At 33.8% G+C, this 5,648-nt stretch overlaps 1 protein-coding gene across 1 annotated transcript in view; it reads left to right on the plus strand.

Moving 5' to 3' along the window:
* Window positions 1–3,602: 3,602 nt before the first annotated feature.
* Window positions 3,603–5,648, plus strand: part of LOC106470570 (muscle LIM protein 1-like) — a 16,639-nt gene continuing 14,593 nt past the window's right edge. Inside the window, exon 1 of the mRNA XM_013931133.2 lies at window positions 3,603–3,749. The gene's annotated coding sequence lies outside the window, so the exon portion shown is untranslated. The remainder of the gene's footprint in view (window positions 3,750–5,648) is intronic.

Genomic DNA, 5,648 nt, shown 5'->3' on the forward strand with positions numbered 1-5,648 from the left:
AACTAGTTTTTTATCTTGGTTCTAACCAACAAACTAGTTTTTTATAGAACTCGCTCCGTGTTTCAGTGACTAAAATATACACACTAAGTTAGTTTTCGGGCAGGTCACAGTGTAAAACAGGGGATATAAATTTAAGTAAACCTATGTTTCAGAAGTTATCTAAAATTTAAAGTGTTTGAACTATGGCCTAATTTTGTATTTTTGTTTGTTTAACGTTTTTTGTTTAAACTCTAGAATGTGTTTAATATATGCAGATTTTACTCCATATCTCTGATAATCCAGAAATAAACTGAATTCCGTTTTTCTACAATGTAAAATGTCCTGAATATCTCTTACCAGTTACAGTCCAGAATTAAACTGAATAGTACAGAATTTTCTCAATATCTTTGACGAGTTACAGTCCAGAATTAAACTGAATGTCGTTTTTCTGCAGTACAGAATTTTCTGGATATCTATGACGAGTTACAGTCCAGAATTAAACTGAATACCGTTTTTCTGCAGTACAGAATTTTCTGGATATCTATGACGAGTTACAGTCCAGATTTAAACTGAATACCGCTTTTCTGCAGTACAGAATTTTCTGGATATCTATGACGAGTTACAGTCCAGATTTAAACTGAATACCGTTTTTCTATGGTACAGAATTTTCTGGATATCTATGACGAGTTACAGTCCAGAATGAAACTGAATACCGTTTTTCTACAGTACAGAATTTTCTGGATATCTCCAAAATCAAGTATTAACGACATTAATATTTAATATTCTCAATAATCAATGATGCAAAGAACGTATATTTTGTTTCTAATGGGAGGTGCTACGAGAAACTAGGAATGCGTGGCTATTTGCCACATACGTTTTTAAAATGCCGTTATGTCTTTTCCCAAATTTGTTTTTATTTCCTACCAGTAACGATACTTACAAGCAGGGGTACAAACCCCATATTTAGCTGTGTCTATTAGTGAATATGTGTCACCTCGAATAAATATAAAAACGTGATGTAATAATAACATGAAACGGAATTTAAATCTTTCTTCTTAAAGCTATAACATCACGTAACATGAACTAAATCAAAACTCTTAAAGATTACTCTACACCACAGTGATTCTAACAAATTTGTTGAGCATTGTTTAGTCACCTGCATAAGTTTCGATCAGACCATTTCTTTAAAAGACAAATACAAAAAACTAACGAATTGCAGGAGTAAAGGTCCAATTCGGTCCAGTGATTAACGTGGTGGACTGTTGATCCGAGATCCCCCCCCCCGTGTATCTGCTAAATAAACATGCTTCACAATTTTTATAAAATTGTATTATAAAAGTGACAGTCAAATTCAATTTGATTAGAGTAGCCCACGAATTGGAAATGGGTTCTGTAACTCATCCCACGAGTTGAAGATGGGTTCTGTAACTCACCCCACTAGTTGAAGATGGGTTCTGTAACTCATCCCACGAGTTGAAGATGGGTTCTGTAACTCACCCCACGTGTTGAAGATGGGTTCTGTAACTCGCCGCTTTTCTCTTTAGTTTATTTTTTCAAAAGTAGAGATGGGTGGACAGCTAACTGAAATTCTAAAGAAAAGATATGGCGACAATGTTTACTTAATCAGCAAAGGATTAAATTCGCCACCAAATCAAACAATTAATACTTGTTCATCAAGTATTCTCGACATGAGTATAAGCAGTTTTTATCATTTTATTTTAATAGAACAACTTCTAAGCACAAAGCTACACAATGGGCTATCTGTGCTTGGCCCACCACGGGTATCGAAACCCGGTTTCTAGCTTTGTAAGTCCGCAGACATACTGCTGTGACACTGGGGGGGGGGCAACTTTTAACCAAGAGATTTTTCTGCTAGTTCAGTTTGAAAAATAAAAATAAAAAATCAATAAACTTCAGCTAATATTTAACACTCCATACTTAAACTATCACCTAAGTTTTGTATCGTATCGCGATCTCTGATGTAAGGCTTAAAATAAGAGAGTTTCAACGGTGAAAGAAGATTACAAATTTCAGTGTAACGTACCTTATCGAAATTTGTTTGAATTGATTTTTTTATTACAGTAATTTCGTGTTTCCGTAAAGACGGGATTTAAAAAACAAAACAAATACACCGCAAATAGTCTAGAAGGACACACATTGCAAAACAGAGATGTTTCAGAAATATAAAATAACTTTTCACTAGCGGTACAATCCGAGATCATTAGTGGAGTAAATCAGAACACTGAGGGGACAATTGTGCCTCCTATACACACACACACAGAGAGAGAGAGACACACGATTTTAAGGCCTGCTCTGGTGTAGATTCAGTGTAAAAATAGAAACTGGGGAATCGCCGACTCCTGTGTGAAATATGCTCAAAATTAGAAATCAAAAGACTTTTCAGTCGAAAATTTAAGAATTTCGTTTTAAAATTCTGCAATTGACTTTATTTCTCGTTCTCATTTTTGTTTTGTTTTGGTTTTTTTACTACGTGATATTATTACCAAAGTTTATAAGGTGTGTAGCTTCAAATTGTTTTAGTTATATCTGGAAGTTGAAGGAAAAGAAACAGGTTATACAATGTTTATTCGCTAACAAAAATTATTCATAAAATACGTTTAATCTACACTATTTCCTGGTAATCTAGTTTAGGGACATATTTTGTCCTTTGCGAATAAGTCGTTTGAAAAAATCGAAATGGTGTATACAGGGTGATCCAAGAGTTAGTTTTTTGTTTGCTTGTTTTAGCGTAAAGCCTCATAATAAGCTATCTGCTGTTTTGTCCACCGCTAGGAATCGAGCCCCGGATTTAGCATTGTATGTCCGCAAACTTACCGCGGGGGAGTGGGGGCAAAACTTAGTAGTCCCACAAATAAACAATTAGTTGAAAAGTAAATTTATAATTGTTGCTGTTCTCAATTCCCGTCACTTATATTTGTATTATGAACAATTATTGTTCGATAACATTATAAAGAAAACAATGTACTTTCCTAAACAATATCAGGGCTAACAATATAGAAAATTCTTGTTCTGTTTATTGTAAAACCTTTGAAACCGAAAGAAAACAAGAAACTGATATTTCAATACACGAACTCAAAAGAACTACAAAACTATCTGAAATTATTACGAATCGTTCACAGTTTACGCCATTTTCATGAGCGTACAAAACGTACGCAGGACAGAAGATCTCGTGTATGCTTCAAAAAATAAAAATAGGAAAAAAAGATAATTCGAAAAAACGTATCCACACGAACCAACTTGGGTGAATTTGGTAGACTTTAAACATACCTTTCTGTTACCCAGTTCGCTATTTATAATAACTAATTTCCGATAATATTAAAAAAAAAAGTTTCACTATTTTACGTGTGGGCTTCTAGAGGGGTGATTGGGGGGCACAAAGTTATATTTTTTGTACATTTGTGAAAGTGACAAAACGTAAGGCCTATTACGCTAAAACGTGGTAGTGTTATTTCATATGGAGAAACCCGACACTTTGTAACATTGTTAACCCAAAATCTAGGCCTAATTCGCGAGGGAAAACATCTGCGTAACTTGAAGGTTCGTCCAAGACGCCCTATATGTCTTGTCGGCTCGTTTCTGTTCCCAAGCTGAGGGTTTGTTTGTAGCTGTTGGGTGACGTTTCACGTGCGAGTCGTGTGCAAAGTATATGAAAATTTGCCTTTTCGTCCGAAGACCACACATTAAGGTTGTGTCTTCAGCTAGTTTCCTTCCAGATCTACGTAGCTTTCTTGTCGGTCCGAGCTAAACAGGTAAGGAACATTTTCAACATAACGTCACTTTCGTAAAATTGTTGACTTCTTCGAGTGACTTGTGATAATTGTCATCTCATGAAATGACACGATAATTCAACTTATTTATAATAATGTTGAAATGTGAATAGTAATTAAAGAAATTTGAAAACTTCGAGATTAGCTTATGTTAAGTATTGGTTGTGTTGTTAGTAGTATATATATATATAACATTAGAAGAAAAACTGTCCGTTTGATGTTAAGCGCAAAGCTACAGAATGGGATATCTGTGTTATGCCCACCGCAGGTATTGAAACCCGTGTTTTAGCGTTATAAGCCTTCAGACTTAACGCTGAGCCACTGTGGGAAGGGGCGAAAACATAAAGCCTGTTGACGGATACGAAAATTTGATAAAAACTTAGGGAAAAGTAAGCTGTTTTGTAATGATATATTATTATTAGGTTTACTAACATAAGCAGTATGTGTTCGTTTGATGATTAAGTAATTTTTATATTGAAATCTCGAAACGCGAACTTTCATTTTAAGCTGGAGACAGAACGATTTTTATGATTCCAACAAACAAGCTTACCGTTGTCCATACGTAGAAAAGTATTTTACATACAAACTATTTACTACACCTATGTTTAAAGATAACATAGTGTTAGCTGAGATCGTATTTCATCACATGCCGAAAGCACGAGCTCTTTGGATTTATAGCAGACTATGTCTTAGCAAACGGCTGAACGATATTTAAGTAAACTCAAACTTTACCAAACTATCGTAAACTCAAACTTTACTGATCTGTAGTACGATATTTAAGTAAACTCAAACTTTACCAAACTATCGTAAACTCAAACTCTGCTGAGCTGCCGTACGATATTTAAGTAAACTCAAACTTTACTAAACTGTCGTACGATATTTAATTAATCTCCGACTTAATATAAACGTTACTTAGGCCATAGCTTTTCTAAGGAGTTGAATATGTTCTAAATCCTGAAGTAGCTGAGCTGAATGTGACTGAGAAAATGAACGGCGTTACGTCATCATTTACAGAATTACGTTTACAGATAGCACGTGCTTAGGAACGAAATAGCACTCGGGAATTAATTCCCTTCATCTTGGGATAACATCATCCAATACGATCACTTTGTATAACGCTATCGTTTAAAGTTGCATATTATACAATTTATTTCAGTGATTCATGAAGGGCCAGGTATAGCATTGTGAACCATATAATTCATGGTTCGTGACCCGTTACAGCAAAAGCACGCACTGCACTTTGTACGTTACAAGCCACACGTCTTTTTTAACTTTATTTCAGTTATATAAAATGTGAAAAGTAATCAAATACCCCCTCTATGTTTTTACACATATTTAAAAAGAAACTTACTTTTCTATAAGTATAAAATAAATAAATAAATCTGGTGTACAACCAAGTATAATATTCTCATATAAGTAAACAGAATTACAGAGTGTTTAAAAAGTAGCTTAACTGCTTGGTTATTTTAAGTTCAAAATACCATCAAACGTCATTACTTGGTTATTTTAAGTTCAAAATACTATCAAACGTCATTACTTGGTTATTTTAAGTTCAAAATACTATTAAACGTCATTACTTGGTTATTTTAAGTTCAAAATGCCATCAAACGTCATTACTTGGTTATTTTAAGTTCAAAATACCATTAAACGCTATTACTTGGTTATTTTAAGTTCAAAATACCATTAAACGCTATTACTTGGTTATTTTAAGTTCAAAATACTATCAAACGTCATTACTTGGTTATTTTAACTTCAAAATACCATCAAACGTCATTACTTGGTTATTTTAAGTTCAAAATACCATCAAACGTCATTACTTGGTTATTTTAAGTTCAAAATACCATCAAACGTCATTACTTGGTTATTTTAAGTTCAAAATAC

This window comes from Limulus polyphemus, unplaced genomic scaffold (assembly GCF_000517525.1).
Source record: "Limulus polyphemus unplaced genomic scaffold, Limulus_polyphemus-2.1.2 Scaffold4089, whole genome shotgun sequence".
Lineage (NCBI taxonomy): Eukaryota > Metazoa > Arthropoda > Merostomata > Xiphosura > Limulidae > Limulus > Limulus polyphemus.